This window comes from Canis lupus, chromosome 17, assembly GCF_003254725.2.
Source record: "Canis lupus dingo isolate Sandy chromosome 17, ASM325472v2, whole genome shotgun sequence".
Classification (NCBI taxonomy): Eukaryota; Metazoa; Chordata; class Mammalia; order Carnivora; family Canidae; genus Canis; species Canis lupus.
In genome coordinates this window covers 34,141,848-34,159,215 of record NC_064259.1, presented here as the reverse complement: position 1 = coordinate 34,159,215, position 17,368 = coordinate 34,141,848, and the positions used below count along the sequence as shown (strand labels likewise).

The 17,368-nt window shown below is 39.5% G+C and overlaps 1 protein-coding gene across 5 annotated transcripts in view; it reads left to right on the top strand.

Moving 5' to 3' along the window:
* The window catches only part of KCNG3 (potassium voltage-gated channel modifier subfamily G member 3), an 84,972-nt gene that overhangs the window by 1,294 nt on the left and 66,310 nt on the right, over positions 1-17,368 (top strand). The gene's annotated exons all lie outside the window — the stretch shown is intronic.

Below are 17,368 nucleotides of genomic sequence, written 5' to 3'. Positions count from 1 at the left end.
GTCCTCTGGAGGGCGAATCGCCAGGCATGGGGAGGGGCGGGTAGAGAGAAACAAAACCAGCTTCCCGCCTCTGGTTTACTTTTGAGCAGAAAAGCACCTGGCTAGTTAGATGCCTCTAAACTTTTATTGCTAGTATTTCAACAGTTTAACCTCGGGCTAATAGCAGCTTGGCTTATTTGCCAGTTCTTGGTGGGGTTTGAAAAGATGAAGTCTTGTGGTGGTGAAATGTGGTCTGCCATACACTGGTCACACATTCTACGCGCTCTGCCTAATATGCGCTTTGATGGAATTGTTACATTACAAAGGAGATTCAGTTAACGGTAGACTCTAAATAATGGATGTCTGTGCCCTCTTCTCTCTTCTTTTGTTCCTACAAAGTATGGAGTTAGAAAAGCAACTGTCCACCGTTTGGTATCAAAGATACACACTGTGACTTTCAGAAGGCTCTTCAGTAGGGGCAAGGAAAAAAAAAATCACAAACATTTAAACAGCCCCAAATCCAGTTAATAGTTTTTCTTTTCAGTTTATTGGGGTGAAAGGAAAATACTTTAATCTTCTATTGTGTTTACCTTTCTTTTTTTTTTTTAATATTTTGTTTATTCATGAGAGTCACAGAAAGAGAGGCAGAGGGAAAAGCAGCCCGAGGTGGGACTCCATCCCTGGACCTGGGGATCACACCCTGAGCAGAAAAGCAGACGCTCAACCACTGGGCCACCCAGGCGTCCCTGTGTTTACCTTTCCGTAGAGATAACATACTTCTGATTTTAGTACTAGTGAGTTTATTTTGCATATTTGGTAGGAGAAATAAACAGTAAAGTTGGACTTTAAAGGGAGACGGTCTCTTTGGACACAAACACAAAATTGAATATTCTGTTTTATCTTTGATACTGTTTTAGAACATGTTTTTTTTATTTAAAGATTTTATTTATTTGAGGGAGAGAGCAAGAGAGCAAGCATGAGCAGGTGGAGGGGCAGAGGGGTGAGGGACAAGCAGATTCTGGGCAGGGAGCCAAAGGAGGGGCTCCATCCCAGGACACCCAAGAGATCATGACCTGAGTCCAAGTCACACACTTAACCAACTGAGCCACCCAGGCACTCCTTTGATACTGTTTTAAGAGGCTTCCTTCATTCTTATTTACTTATTTATTTATCCATCCTCCATTCGTTTTTTAAAATTAGGTTGTGCCTGATAATCTTTTCCTGATAGACATGTGCATGTTTTCAATGATATTATGTATCTTGAGGTTGCAGTGCATTACTTACACATAATATTCTTTGGAGAGTGAAGATCGTTTTTTAATCTAAGGGGTAAATTGTCTAGTACCACAGAGTCCATTACTGATATATTGATATCTTGGCATGAAATCCAAGATACATGCTTTAAAAGGAAATTCATTAGTAAACTAATTTTGTTTAATGTATTATGTTAGGAGTTTTTGATTTACAGATAAGAATTACTTATTTAATGCTCCATCAGTACAGTGAAATTAATTTATATATCTAAATACATAAGTGCTCTTGATTCTTTTAGAAGACCATAGGAAAATGAGCCATAACTGCCCTTGAAATGATTCACTAGTAATTGTGGAATTCTAAGGTTAGTGAAAGTTCAAGCTGCATTAGCAAAGGAAACAGGAGAATTGAGTTAGACTTACTGGGACTGCAAAAGAAGGAAGAAGAGGAATTCTTGATTTGTGTATATGTATTTTATATATGTATGCAATTATTCAAGTCAGAACTGTTTCCTAGATACCCAGATATTTCAGGCAAAAGCATGTTTTTCTTGGCGTAATGGTCCAGTTTTAAGCTTCACTTTCCAAGTGTAGGTATATGAAAACCAACCTCTGTAATTCCAAACAGATAAGCTGAAGGATGAGTGAGCAGCTAAGGCAGCTGGAAGGCCCAGAGGGAGCCTCCCATAGGCCTCCTGCAACTGACAGGGCCTCTATACTGGCACTTTGACCATAGTCTCTCAAATCCTGCTTTCTTATGGTTGCTGAAATTAGTCTTTATTTTATTTTATTTATTTTATTATTTTTTTAAAAGAATTTTATTTATTTATTCATGAGAGACAGAGAGAGCGAGAGGCAGAGACACAGGCAGAGGGAGAGGGAGAAGCAGGCTCCATGCAGGGAGCCCGACGTGGGACTCAATCCCGGTTCTCCAGGATCACACCCTGGGCTTCAGGCGGCGCTACACCGCTGCGCCACCGGGGCTGCCCTGAAATTAGTCTTTAAAACATCATCCCAGGATGCCTGGGTGGCTCAGCAGTTGAGCGTCTACCTTGGGCTCAGGGTGTGATCCTGGGGTCCAGGATCGAGTTCTGTTATCAGGCTCCTTGCGGGGAGCCTGCTTCTCCCTCTGCTTGTGTCTCTGCCTCTCTCTCTCTGTGTCTCTCATGATTAAATAAAATCTTAAAAAAAAAAAAAAAACCCATCCTGATCATATGACCATATTTGGCATCTACCAAATAAAGCCAAAACTTTTTTCTTGGCCTTCAAGGGTCCCTTTTTTTTTTTTTTTTTTTTTTTTTAAGATTTTATTTATTTATTCATGAGAGACAGAGAGGCAGAAACACAGGCAGAGGGAGGAGAAGCAGGCTCCCTGCAAGGAGCCCGATATGGGACTTGTTCCTGGATCCCAGGATCACACCCTGAGCCAAAGGCAGATGCTCAACCGCTGAGCCACCCAGGCTTCCCTCCCTTCAAGGGTTTTTATGATTTTACCATAATCTGCGTTTCTTGACTTATCCTGTCATTTGCAAGCATCTTTTTTGAGCATCTGCTGCGTTTGAGGCACTGTTGGTATTCCAAATATTCTAACTTTTTTCTTTTTAATAAAGAAAAGGTGTCAAGTTGATGATCTAGGAATCAGACAGAACTGAGGCACTGTTGGTATTCCAAATATTCTAACTTTTTTCTTTTTAATAAAGAAAAGGTGTCAAGTTGATCTAGGAATTAGACAGAACTGATCAACAATTGACTTGTTCTGGGATATAATTTGGCCTACAAAGTGGGTGGAGATGGAAACAAGTCATCTTTGGAAGGTTGCAGATGTTGTATACTGTCCAACAGTGGTGATGGGAATGTCATTTATATGAACTGTAGTGTTCACAGTCTTTATAACTATGTGCCCTGCTTGAGAAGATAAGGAAAATTTTCCAGGTAAAAGGAACAGCAGCAGTATGGGCATGAAGTTTGCAAATTATGTTTAGGGAGTGTGAAGCCAGTGATGGAGTGAGAGGAGGATAGAGAGCAGATGTTAGAAGGCCTAGAATGAGAAAGAGCATGATTTTATTTTGCAGGCAGTAGTTAGCTATTGGCACTTTTGAGGTGAGTGGGTTATGCTTATAAAAGAACAAATGTCATGAGTTGTGTACTGTGAGTTGGGGATGGGGAAGATGGGAAACAGGGGAGTTTGGAGATCTTTGCAGAGGGAGGGAGTGAGGGTATAGATTGTATTGAGGTGGTAAGAAGGGAGAAGAAATGACCACTCTGGGAAATATTCAGAAGACTTGTAATTAATTAACCCAGGGCATTGGAAGGATACAGACAGGCATCAGGGACTGATTATGTGGGCTTCCAGGAGCTAGGAGCACTCCCTGTCACTTGCAGGCTCCATTTGTTCAGACTGGTCTGCTCACTTGTTCTTGAACCACGCAAATGTTCCTTAACTGTGCAGTGCCTTGCCTGTTGAAATTGGATCATCCATCAAGCCCAACTCAGATTCTGTTTCTTTTTTGAAGCCTTTCCTTCCTACCTTAGGAGATGTAATGTTTTCTTCCAAATTTCTTGAGGGATTACTTATTCGTATTATATATTTGCCATCTAATATCCTTCCTAGCATGGTAGTTATTTTTTCATATAAACATGTCCTAGCTCCTAAACTAGATGAGACAAAAAGTCCTAGAACACAGCTGAATTCTCCCATACTATTTATTATGGCAGCATCTTTTAGGAAAAAAATATTATTCTGGCACAATAAATGTCTACTGTTTATATTACAATTCAGAATATAACCTCCCAGGAATATATCTTCTGTTCCCCACATTGAAGAGTTGTGTGGGGTAGGCCGTGGACTTCAAGTGGAGCTCTTTGTTGAGGAGGATGAGATCTTGTGCTAGAAATGAGAAAAAAGTCTATTAAAGAATGATTATTTATCAAGTACTGATTATGCAAAAGGAATAAAGATAAGCACAGCATCTCTTTTTATTATACTTTGAAATTTTGGAATAACAACCTCAAGTTTGGAAGAAGTCTTGAGAGACCTTCCAAATCAATAATTTGAAAGTTTTTTGTGTGTATAGATATGACCCTTTTAAATTGATACGTTCTGATGGTTAGTAATCGTGTAAATAATGGTTTAAAGTCTGAAAGCTACACAAGCAAGCCTTTCTCCATCTCCTGGGCATTTAGTTCTTTTCCCTAGATGTAACCAAAGTTGTTTGTATTTTGTGTATATTTTTAGAGACATTCTGTGTATTTACAAGCATATCATATATATTTACAAAACAACAACAAAAACAGTGCAATAATACTGTTCTGAAACTTGCTTTTTAAACTAAACAACATGCCATGAGATTGTTCTGTATGAGTCTATAAAGAGCTACCAGATTCCTTTATGCAGCTGCATAACATTCCATTGTATGAATGTCTCATAATTTTTGGATATTTATGCTGTCTCACCTATAGAAATGCTGCAATGAATATCCTTGTGCATGTACGTTATTTTTGCTTTTGTCCATAGGATAAATTCCTGAAAGTTAAGACATAGGGTCAGAGGGCATGTACATTTGTAATTTGACTAGATAACTCTAAATTGCTCTCCAAAAATCTGTCATTTTATTTTTTTATTTTTTATATTTATTTATTTATTTATTTATTTATTTATTTATTTATTTATTTATTTATTTAAATCTGTCATTTTATACTCCTGTCAGCAATGTGTTGGAGGACATGCTTTTTTCAAATGCCATAAAGTGTTGTGATACTTCTGATCTTTTCCATGCCATACTGGAGAAATATCTAGTAGCTTTTTTTTTTTTTCCTAGTAGCTTTAATTGGGTTTTGCCTTATTGTTTTTTTAAACATATACTGAAATTTAATAAGAACACATAATCTTGTAACATTTGATGTCAGAAATTAAGTTGGGGACAACTTTCAAATCATCCCAACTTTTTTTTTTTTTTATTCATGAGAAACATACAGAGAGTGGCAGAAACCTAGGCAGAGGGAGAAGCAGGCTCCATGCAGGGAGCCTGATGTGGGACTCGATCCCAGGACTCCAGGATTATACGCCTGGAAGGCAGGCGCCAAACCGCTGAGCCACCCAGGAATCCCCCTCATCCTAACTTTTGTACAGTTGAACCTTCTGTCATAAGTAGATTTCAGTTTTTTTTAATTCAATTTAGTTAACACATACTGTATTATTAGTTTCGGGGTATTTTTGACTTATTTTGAGTCAAATTGTGCATCTTGTATTTAGGAGTCATCTTACTTTTTTTTTGGTGAAATATTTATACCTTTTGCTCATTCTGTCATTGACTTATTTTGGAGTTTTGAAAGATACATTAAGAAATTAGACCTTTGTTTATGATGCGTTGCAAATATACTTTGTTCTCTAAGATCCCTTTTTTTTTTTTTTAAGATCCCATTTTTTAAAAAGATTTTATTTATTAGAGCGCGAGTGAGCACGAGTAGGGGGAGGAGCAGAGGGAGGAGAAGCAGACTCCCCATTTAGCATGGAGCTTGACATGGGGGCTCAATCCCAGGACTTGGGGATCATGACCTGAGCCGAAGGCAGATGCTTAACCGACTGAGCCACTCAGGTACCCCAATTTAGGACCCCGTTAAAAGAAAACCATAATTGTTTAGAACATACTAGCAGTAATTTTAATATTTACTGAGAAAAAATGCACAATGATTAAAAAATAATTCTGAATTGTAACTTTCTGAGCCATTTTTTATTCTGGTGACCGTGTCTGGCTGTGTGGCAGCCGGGGCACAAAAGATGGGGTTCCTCCTTGTGGAATTGGTGGGCTGGTGGTGGTAGTGGGAAGGGAAGAGACACAGCAAAGGAAGCAAATAATTGGAAAGGAAACAAGGATTTCAGATAGTGAAGGGAAATCAAACAGGGTATTCAGGTATGGCATGCAGCAGGAATGTCCTTTGGCGAGGAGGTAGCGTGAGTGGAGACCTGAATGATGAGAAAGACCCAGCCTTGGAAGAAGGAGGGAAGGGTATTCTTGACACAGGGAACAACAAAGGCAGAAGCTCTGAGATGACAGTGAGCTTGGCTTGTCTATAGCATGGAAGGAAGGCCCACGTGGGCTAGCAGTTAGTCCAAGGGCAAGAAGGGGTTAGATGAGATTCCGGGGGGGGGGGGCAGAGACCTATCAGGCTTGGCCTGTGTGCCAGGAGAAGTAGTTTGGATTTTCTTCCAAGTGCATAAGGAAAGTGTTTGGAAGGTTTTAAAGCTGGGGAAGGATAGGATCTGATGTGGGTTCAAAACATCACTGACCACTGGGTGGAAAATGGACCATGGGCAACAGCAGATGCAAGACCCGGCAGGTGAGAGGATAAGGGGCTTGATTAGAGGAATAGCAGTGGAGATGGTGAAAAGTTGTTGGATTCAGGTAGGTATGTTGGTTTTTATCACGTTATCCTAATGGTGACTGACCCACCCTTACTAGGAAAAGTGTGAGATCTAATTGAGTGAAGCAGTGCTAGGCTACTGGACATGGGGTCCCTTCTCTTTAACTGGCTTGGCCCACATTTTGTGAGCTGAGAATCCAGTTCCTTTCTACTGGGTCTGCCTCTCATTTGGAGGGGTATTGTGAGGAAAAGGATCTGGAGGAGGGATCTTTTGAGAGTCAGTGGGAGAGGGATCATTTATTGTTTTCCTTTCTCTATAACCAAAACCATCTCATTGAGCGGACTTAGTTAAAGATCTTTGGTAAATGCATTCACAACCTTCACCAATGTATAGTTCTGGTCATCATGATGACCAGAATGATGATGTTCTTACTGTTTTATTTGAGGAGATAAACTACAGATTTCTCGGGCAGTTTGCCTTCCAGTACCATTGAGTATCATTCTGACACTGCCAAGGAGATGATTTTTTTTTTTTTTTTTTTTTTGCATTTTAAACAAGATTTTATTTGAGACAGAGTGCAAGCAAGAGAGCAAGCACACAAGTGGGAGGAGGGGCCGACTCCCCACTGAGCAGGGAGTCCGATGTGGGACTTGATGCTGGGACTCTGAAATCATGACCTGAGCCAAAGACAGATGCTTAATCAGAGCCACCCAAGCGCCCCCTTTTTGGGGCATTTTAACATACAGACATACTAATTTTTTAAACTTTGTTTATGTATTTCATAATCTCTACCCTACTGTGGGGCTCAAACTCACAACCCCTTAGATCAAGAGTCGCACGCTCTTCTGACTGAGCCAGCCAGGCACTCATTTTAAAATCACTCCAGAGTGGCACTGGCGTGGCTCAGTGGTTGGGCATCTGCTTTTGGCTCAGGTCGTAATCCTGGGATCGAGTTGTGCCTCGCGCTCCCTGCTCAGCAGAGAGCCTGCTTCTCAGCCTATGTCTCTACCTCTCTCATGAACAAAACAAAACAAACCAGCATTGTTAGCCTGTGTCATAAAAAGATGCTCTATGCTAGTCAAAACCTTGAGAAAGATGGGTCAGTTATAAAGTACTTACCCCTTTTACTTTTTGGTCCCATTTGCCTCTGAACTTTTGTCCCTTCGGCTAGGTTCAGTTGTACTGTTCTCTTTCTCTTTTGAGTTTTAAATCTCCTTATTGTGCAAAGTCTTCTGTAATTTTAATTTGTTCTTTAGAAGTTATTTCTAAAAGTTGCTTTGTGTTGGGATTTTGATCTTTAATTTGTATTGCTTTGTGTTGTGGTCATGAGACTGAAGAGATGTAAAGATATTCAGGTTTTTTGCAATGTTTTTTAGCCCAAGTTTAAAAAATGAAATATATTATCAAAATGAAACACCAGGTGATGGAAATTTAAAAATCAATTGTATTCTATTGCCTATTAGGTCAATATTATACAAATTCAGTAGGTTTTTAAGTACTTTAAAAATAAAAAGCAGTATTTGAAACTGAAGGTGAAAGTCTCCGTGCTTTTACTTTGCAGATAAGGTGGATATTTTCAGAAGCCAGTAATTAATAGATCTCTGATAGGATTGAACATAACTCAGAATCTCAGTTAAATTCTGTTCTTGCACCATGGACTTTCTTTTAATATGTGTACAGGGTTTTTATATCTGCTGCCAATTTTAGAATTCAGTGGAAACTTTCTTTTGTCAGTGCCCTTTTTTTAATCAAGGTGCTTTCTCCCTTAGTAATAAGCAAGTAATTTTCAGTGTTACTTTTTTTTTTTTTTTTTTTAATGAAAACTTTGCCCACTGAAGAAAAGTATGGTTCTAAGTATGATGAAGTGAAGAGTAAACATGCCCCTTTCTTCTCAATCCCATAACCCTTTTCTGGGTATTCTTTCCAGAAATGCACATATAAACATATACAGACATGTACTTGTGTGTGTATAAATCATATATACATATTACATAGATTTTTAAAAAAGATTTATTTTTAGAGTGTGCACACAAGCAGGAGGGGGTGGCAGAGGGAGAGAGGAAACAGACCCCTCTCTGAGCAGGGAGCCTGACTCGGGGTTCCATCCCAGGAACCTGGGATCATGACCTGGGCCGAAGGCAGATGCTTAACCAACTGAGCCACCCAGGTGCTCCTTTTATTATATAGATATTTTTTAAAATTTATAACTGAGATTGTTCTGTAATTGTGTTTAGCAATTTGCTTTTTTCTCTTCACATCTTAGAACGCTTTCCATATCAGTTGATCCAAATCTCCCTCATTCTTTTGACAATCTATAGAGTGTTGGATTGAATGGATGGGCTGCAACTCAGTTAACAAGTGTCTGTCCTGTCAATAACAGTGATGGCCGTCATAGTAATATCTATTTTTGTAGTTAATATGTGCTAGCTGCTTGTTAATTTTTTAAATGTATTTTGTTCATATAAGTCTCATAACAGGCTTGTGAGGTGGCACCATCTGACTCTCTCTCTCTCTCTCTCTCTGTGACTATCATAAATTTAAAAAAAAAAAAAAGAGTTTTGGGATCCCTGGGTAGCACAGCGGTTTGGCGCCTGCCTTTGGCCCAGGGTGCGATCCTGGAGACCCGGGATCGAATCCCACGTCGGGCTCCCAGTGCATGGAGCCTGCTTCTCCCTCTGCCTATGTCTCTGCCTCTCTCTCTCTCTCTCTCTGTGTGTCACTATCATAAAATAAATAAAAAATTAAAAAAAAACATAGTGTGAGTATATCTGTGGAAAAATAGCTGGATCAAGGGGATTGTGTTTATTATTATTATTTTTTAATTTATTTATTCATGATAGTCACAGAGAGAGAGAGTCAGAGACACAGGCAGAGGGAGAAGCAGGCTCCATGCACTGGGAGCCCGATGTGGGATTCGATCCCGGGTTTCCAGGATCGCGCCCTGGGCCAAAGGCAGGCGCCAAACCGCTGCGCCCCCCAGGGATCCCGTGTTTATTATTTCTTAAGGATTTTATTTATTTATCTGAAAGAGAGAACACGCATGAGTAAGGAGGAGAGGCAGAGGGAGAAGCAGGCTCCCCGCTGAGCAAGGAGCCTGATATGGGGCTCGATCCCAGGATCCCAAGATCATGACCTAAGCCAAAGGCAGACATTTAACTGACTGGTCCCCAAGAGGATTGTGTTTAAAAACATTTTTTGACAGATAATACCTAATTTCCCCTGAACTATTAATTAAATTCTGTACTTTTTATTAATAATAGTGACTATTATAATGCAATTAATAACAAATAGAATGCTAACATTAATAACATGTTAATAGGAAACATTTTGAAATAACTGCCTTTTAGTAAATATAGCAGCTTTGTGGAGATATAAGTCACATACTGTAGAACTCACTTGTAGAGCGTACAATTCAGTGACTTTTAGTATATTCACAGAATGGTACAAGTGTCATCATCCATACCACTTTAAGCATTGGGTCTTGATGACGTGTGTTTGAAGGAGCGTAAAATGTGTTTGAAAGCTAGAGCTCATAAATGGCTAGGAAAAGGACCTAGGCATTTTGGCTGAGCAGGTGAATCAGATGAAGCAATAGGCAGAACGTTTCTTTTTGAATTCATTCATTTATTCATAAACTGACGGGTTCTGTTGGAGTGTTTGGAAAAGCTATACATACATAATTTTCTTCACCTGTGAGTAACAAGGACTTCTCAGCTTTTACTCTACTGGTGAAGAGAAGTGTGTAATTGAGACCATCATCTGACTTTCTCAGGAAAAAAAAAATGTCAAAAGGAAAAGGTTATGGTGGAAAAAACTCAGGATCCCAAGTTGGGAGGCCTCCCTCGAGTTAATTCGTTATTACCCTGCTCTGGGCCTGTACCTTCATCAGTGAAGTGGGGATTTCACACAGAAGGGTCAATGAGAGAATGAAGACCGAGCCCTCAGCAGGAAACTGAACTTCCTTAGTTCTCTGTCTTTCCCTGTACTGAGCCCCTTTCACAGTCTCTCTCCTTGAGGTTGCTTGAGAATGTCTTGGCTCCCTTTTAGTCTGCAAGTTCTCTGAGAACAAATTCTGTGCTTCACCACGTGTAGTTCAATACCTTGCACATTGGCAGTCACTCAGCATGTGTTTGAAATGAATTATACCTGTGAAAGAACCATGCAAATACAATAGCATTTTTTTTTTTTTTAGATTTTATTTTTAAGTAATCTCTGCACCCAACATAGGGCTCCAGCTCACAATCCTGAGATCAAGAGCTGCATGTTCGTTCCACTGACTGAGACAGGCAGATGCCCCACATTTTCATTTTTTATTAGAAAGTGTGTGTTTATAAGTTGCCTTCAACGTATAAGCAGGTTATATTTTAAGAAATCAGTTGCAAAATGGTTTTATGGCTTTCCATTCATTTATTCATTAAATGTGACAAACATTTATTGCCCTTGTCCGCTGGAAGAACAGCAAGGAAGCAGAGTGGTAGGGAATTGGAGGTGATGGTGACAGAATGGGAGAATGTAGTTCTTATAGAGCCTTACAGGTATAGAGGCTAAAAGGATTTTCTTATTTATTCACGTAAATTTTAAAAATTTTTTTAGAAAGAGAAAGGGCAGTGAGGGGAGGTGCAGAGGGAGAGGGAGCCCACACCCAATTCAGAGCCCAATCTCATGACCCTGAGATGATGACCTTAGCCAAAATCAAGAGTTGAATGCTTAACCAACTGAGCCACCCAAGAACCCCTGATTTAATTTAACATTTTATTTATTTTTTAAAACAACTTGGCACTTTTTAAAAAAAATTCTATTTATTCATGAGAGACACAGAAAGAGAGAGGCAGAGGGAAAAGCAGGCTCCATGCACCAGGAGCCCGATGTGGGATTCGATCCTGGGTCTCCAGGATTGCGCCCTGGGCCAAAGGCAGGCTCCAAACCGCTGCGCCTCCCAGGGATCCCTACTTTAATATTTTAAAAGCTCACTCTGGCCTTAGATGGAAGACAGAGTCTAGGGGGCAAAGGTGGAGCCCGTGAGGCCATTTAGGACCACCATTACACTAAATACTCAATGGCTGCCTACACACCAGCATCTAGGCAAGTAGCTGCCATGTTGATCCGGATTGTGGTGGCAGGGTTTCCCTTTTCATTTTCTGGGTAAAGAAATGATTGAAATTGGTCAGGTTTGCCTTTGACATCATTGTATGACCAGCATCTCTGCTGTCCCTCACACACTCTGTTGCAGGACTGATGGTCTGGAGTGAGGGTGAGCTGAGTGCTCAGGCCCACTGCCTGTTTTGTACAGCCCCTGAGCTAAGAATAGTTTTCACATTTTTATCTTATATTATTATTTCTTTTTTAAATTTTATTTATTTATTCATAGAGATGCAGAGAGAGAGAAAGAGAGAGAGGCAGAGACACAGGCAGAGGGAGAAGCAGGCTCCATGCAGAGAGCCTGACGTGGGACTCGATCCAGGGTCCCCAGGATCACGCCCTGGGCTGCAGGCGGTGTTAAACCGCTTTGCCACCGGGGCTGCCCTATATTATTATTTCTTAAAAATTTCTTAAGTAACCTCTACACCCAATGTGGGGCTCAAACCCACAACCCTGAGATCAAGAGTTGCATGCTCAATGAATTGATTCAGCCAGGTACCCCAGTTTTTACATTTTTAAAATGGTAGGAGAAAAAGAAGAATACTGTTTTATGACTTGTGAAAATGATCTGACATTCGAATTTCAGTGTCCATAAACAGAGTTTTATTGGAGCACAGCCACGCTCATTTGTTTACATGTTGTCTGTGGCAGCTTTCCTGCTGCTTCGGTGGAATTGAACCATTGCAACAGAGACTACATGGCCTGCAAAGCCTGAAACATTTACTCTCTGGCTCTTTATAGGAAAAGCTTGCCAATCCTTGGTCTAGGATGGCCCCTTCATGGGTTTGGGCCTGTCCAGCTGAGTGCCTTCAGGCACATTCCTTCTTAAAGCGTTGGTGTGTCCCTGTTTGTAAAGTAAGGATAGCGATAGAGGGTTGAGAATAGGTTACTGATTGTTGTCTCCTAAACCAGCTTGATGATGGATGCTGCCCTCGAATCTCAGTGAGGCCCACTGTGCCTCACGGATTGTTGTTTTCCCAAGATACTTCCTCTTACCAGAGCTCATTATTTGGTCATAAGAGTTTTGGTACAGCAGGGACTTCTGTTAGTGTTTACGGTTGGTGTGGGAAATCAAATATTTATAAGTTAGGGACTGTCTGTGTTAATTTCAGCTTACAGATTTAGACTTACCAGTTTGCTCTTCATCAGTGCAGAGAGGTGGCTGGGGAAGGGATCGATGACCAAAACTAGGATTCACAAGGTGCAGGTCCTACTAACTCAGGGACTGTTTTTGTAGCATATTAAAAAGTTATGATTAAAAAAAAAAGTTAGGATTGTATAGGAAATAAAACGGGAGGTACATTTCAAAAAGGAAGTGAGTTATATTTATTAACACAGGGTATAACTCAGTTGGCCTTGAGGTATAATCAGGATGGCCCTTGCCGTGCAGTAGCTTCCTTTATAGTGAGAAGAAGCACCAGAGTCACTGATGATGAGACAAGAAGGTGAGATGGTACTGCCATAGAAGGGGCACTGATGCTGCCTGGGGTGTCAGGGAAGGGCTTCTGGTGTAGTGTCATTTGAGTGCAGAGAAGACCCTACGATCTGGAAGGCCAGGCACAAGGACACAGTGGACAGTGCTAGTAGTGTTCTCTGGCACCGTGTACTCACAGCTTAAAAAAAAAAAAAAAAAAGTGTCACCAGGAATGCCTTTGACAATGCAGTCAAAATTACTGCTTTTGTTAACAGCTGATCTTAAGTGTATATTTTTAAGTGTCCTATGTGACGAAACGGGAAGATGCAGAAGGCACTTCTGCTGCATACTGAACTATACTGGCTGTCTCGAAGGAAAATACGTGAATAGTTGGATGAGTTGCAAGCTGCGCTAGCAGCTCTTTTCGTGAAACAACATTTTTATTTGAAAGAACAACTGACAAACTGTGGCTATTTAGACTTGAGTATATAGCATAACAGACATTTTCTCATAAATGAGCAAAGGTGAGTCTGTCACTTCAAGGAAAATAGGATGGTGTTTATTGCCTATGATAAAAATTAGAGCTTTTTTTAAAAAAAGATTTTGTTTATTTATTTGAGAGAGTGAGAGCGTGCACAGTGGTTCCAAGGGAGAGGGAGAAGCAGACTCCCTGCTGAGCAAGGAGCCCAATTCAGGACTCCATTTCAGGACCCTGGGATCATGACCTGAGCCAGTTAGAGGTTTAACCAACTGAACCACCCAGGAGCCCCTAAAATTAGAGCTTTCCAGTAAGAATTAGGCACTTGGAAGATTCAAATCTTGTCACTGTGTGCTTGCTGGCTTCCCAGTTCTTAACTTTTATGATGAGATTAGCAGTGATATTATATTAATAATTGTGACTTTTAAAATATTACAGAATGGAATGTGTTAACATTTGGAACATCTGCATAATTCAGTAACCAGTACATCCTAAATGACCAACACTTGATGTTACAAAACCGTGCAAAAGTCTGAGGAACTATAAGGGGTTTTGTTATAGTGACAAGTTACAGTGACAAGATTTGTTTCCACATTGCAGCTAACTTTTAAAAAAACTGCCACTTTTCTTAAGTTTTGGGGTAGTATCAAAGAAGCATACTCACAATTATCAGAAAAGGCTACTAAAATACTCTTTCTTTTTCCAACTACATATTTTTGTAAGGCTAAATTCTCTTTATATACTTTAAAACAACATAGCACAACATATTGAATGCAGAAACAGATATGAAAATTCAGCTGCCCTATATATATTTTTCAATTCTCTCTCCTTCCCTCTCTTTCTCTTTGCTCTCTCCCTTCTCTTCCCTTTCTTTTTGCCTTAGAATTCAAAAGGGTTGTCATAGAGAAATCCTTCTGCACATCATTTGAATTGAAAAAAATAAGTCTGTTCCTTAAGAAAATACATCTGATTAGAATGATTGGTTTGAGACAGTGAAGATTGACTTTGCAGATTCAATTACATGGTGGGCATGTTCCAAAAGCTGGATGAGATAAGTCTGCAGTTCCAAGGTTTTGATGAAAATATACTTAAAGCATATAATAAGATATAAATATTTAATTTAAAATGTTATATTGACAGGGTGCCTGGCTGGGTTAGTTGGAAAAGTCAGGAGTTCGAGCCCCACTTTGGGGGGGGGGGTGCAGATTACTAAAAAAATAAAATAAAATAAACTTCAAAATAAAATAAAATGTATTGACAAAGATGAATTGAAATATTTTAACCCTCTTTAATATTATCAGATTTAGGTCTGGTTCCTGAAAGTAGAGGAATAATTGGCTTATTTGGCAGCTACTTGGATAAGTCTTGGTCTAAGTGCTTTTTTTAATGCAGTACCTCCCAGGAAGTAAAAAAGTGAGTGATTCTAATGATGGGCAATGAATCTTTTTTCAAGTTAAGTGGTTCTCAATTTTGCTTTCAGCAAATTTGAAGAACGTAATTGATTCCACAGTAGATTATTAAAAGCAATTTTTCCAATTTTTAATTTTATAAATATCAAACCTATAGGAAAGTTGCAAGAATAATACAAAGAACAACCTCTCTCTATAATTATTATTACTTTGCTGGAAAAATTGAGAATTGGTTGCAAACATCTTGTCACTTCATCCTTAAATACTTAGCATGTGTCTTCTAAAAACAAGGACATTTTCCCATCTAACAATCCAGTGATCACACTCAGGATATTATTTAACATTGACGATTTTGAAGATTCTAGGCCAGTTGTTTCATAGATGTCCCTTAATTTGAACTTGCCCGACAGCCTCATAATCTTTTTTTAAGACTTTATTGATTTATTTGAGAGAGTGCGGGTGCATGAGTGTGGTGCTCAACTCAGGGCCCCATCCCAGGACCCTGAGATTATGACCTGAGCTGAAGTCAGATGCTTAACTAACTGGTTGAATCACCCAGGTGCCCCTGATGGTCTCATAATTATATTCAAATCAAACCTCTCTGTAGAAATACTACGTAGATGTAAAAAAAATTTTTCTTTTTTAGAAAGATTTCATTTTTCAGCAGGCTCTACAGCCAGCTTGGGGCTTGGACTCACAACCTTGAGCTCAAGAATCGCATGCTCTGCCAACTGAGCCAGCCAGGCTCTCTTGTAAAAAGAATTTTTGATGATAGGAGGCAGTAAATCAAAATGTGATATTTTTTGCATATACTTGGAGGGAGGTAAAAGAATCTAACATTCCTATAATACAAGTCCTTCCATTTTTCTCTACTTGTTTAAGTAAGAATTCTCACCCCTCTTATGTGTAAAAACAAAAATAGGAATAGAAGTGATACTGATATATGTCATTCTACCAATTAGAAATACTCATTTGTTAATTTGGATTAAAATACCCACTTGCTAAAAAGACATAAACTAATTGAAAAGGAAAGAAACTTAGCAATTTCATTAAAAGACAGAGTTCAAATAAAATTTTTGTTTAGTTATGTGTTGGAATTTTGTAAAGACAACTCAATGAAAAAAATTAACACAGATTATAGGAAATTACACAGTCAATGGAAATTAAGAGATAAAAACATTTTTTTTGTTATTGCAGTGATACATGATAGGATATTTAAATTTTTTTCAAACATTAGAAGTATATTACATCAGAGCAAAATTATGTAAGAGAGGCCAAATGGAAATACAAGTTTTATGAGAAAAAGTAACAATATAAACTTTCTGTTAAAGGAGAGTTAGTGTGGGACGCCTGGGTGGCTCAGCAATTTTTTAAAGTGAGGTAGCCATTTCATTTTTAAAATGTAAACATTTACAATGTGCCAGAATTTGCATGCTTTGCAACTATTTTGACTTAAAAATTATTGTGTCAAAATAAAATGTACCAGGGAGATAATATAGTTTTTCTAAATTCTTTTGAGGAGTCACATGAGCAAAAGGTTTGGGAACCACTATGCTCAAGTGATTTAGAGACAGGTGAGAGCTGCTGGGAAGATTTTGGGGACCATATTGCTATAGGTCAGTTAAGTCAAGAGAGATCAGAGGAAATGACGGTGGTCACAGATGGGGCATCAAGTTGGGCAGTGGTTCCCTGAGTGACAGGTTATAGGAAAGGGACAGGATGCCAAGGAGCATTTAAATTTTATTTATTTTTTATTTTTTAAAAATTTTTATTTACTTAGGCACACAGTGAGAGAGAGAGAGGCAGAGACACAGGCAGAGGGAGAAGCAGGCTCCATGCACTGGGAGCCCGACGTGGGATTCGATCCCGGATCTCCAGGATCGCGGCCTGGGCCAAAGGCAGGCGCTAAACCGCTGCGCCACCCAGGGATCCCTTAAATTTTTTTTTTTTTTTTAATTTTTTTTTTTTTTTAAATTTATTTATGATAGGCACACACAGTGAGAGAGAGAGGCAGAGACACAGGCAGAGGGAGAAGCAGGCTCCACGCACCGAGAGCCCGACGTGGGATTCGATCCCGGGTCTCCAGGATCGCGCCCTGGGCCAAAGACAGGCGCTAAACCGCTGCGCCACCCAGGGATCCCGGATCCCTTAAATTTTAAATAACAATACCGACAACACCTGGAAGGTAACCTTAAGCTTGGATTTTATAAAATCCCTCTTCATAGAACGCTTCATGACAGGGCTTTATCTACCCTGCGATTCATTTACTAATAATGTGCATTAATTTCTGATCACCAAGGATATGATTGTATGATGTGATGTAACACGTTTTGA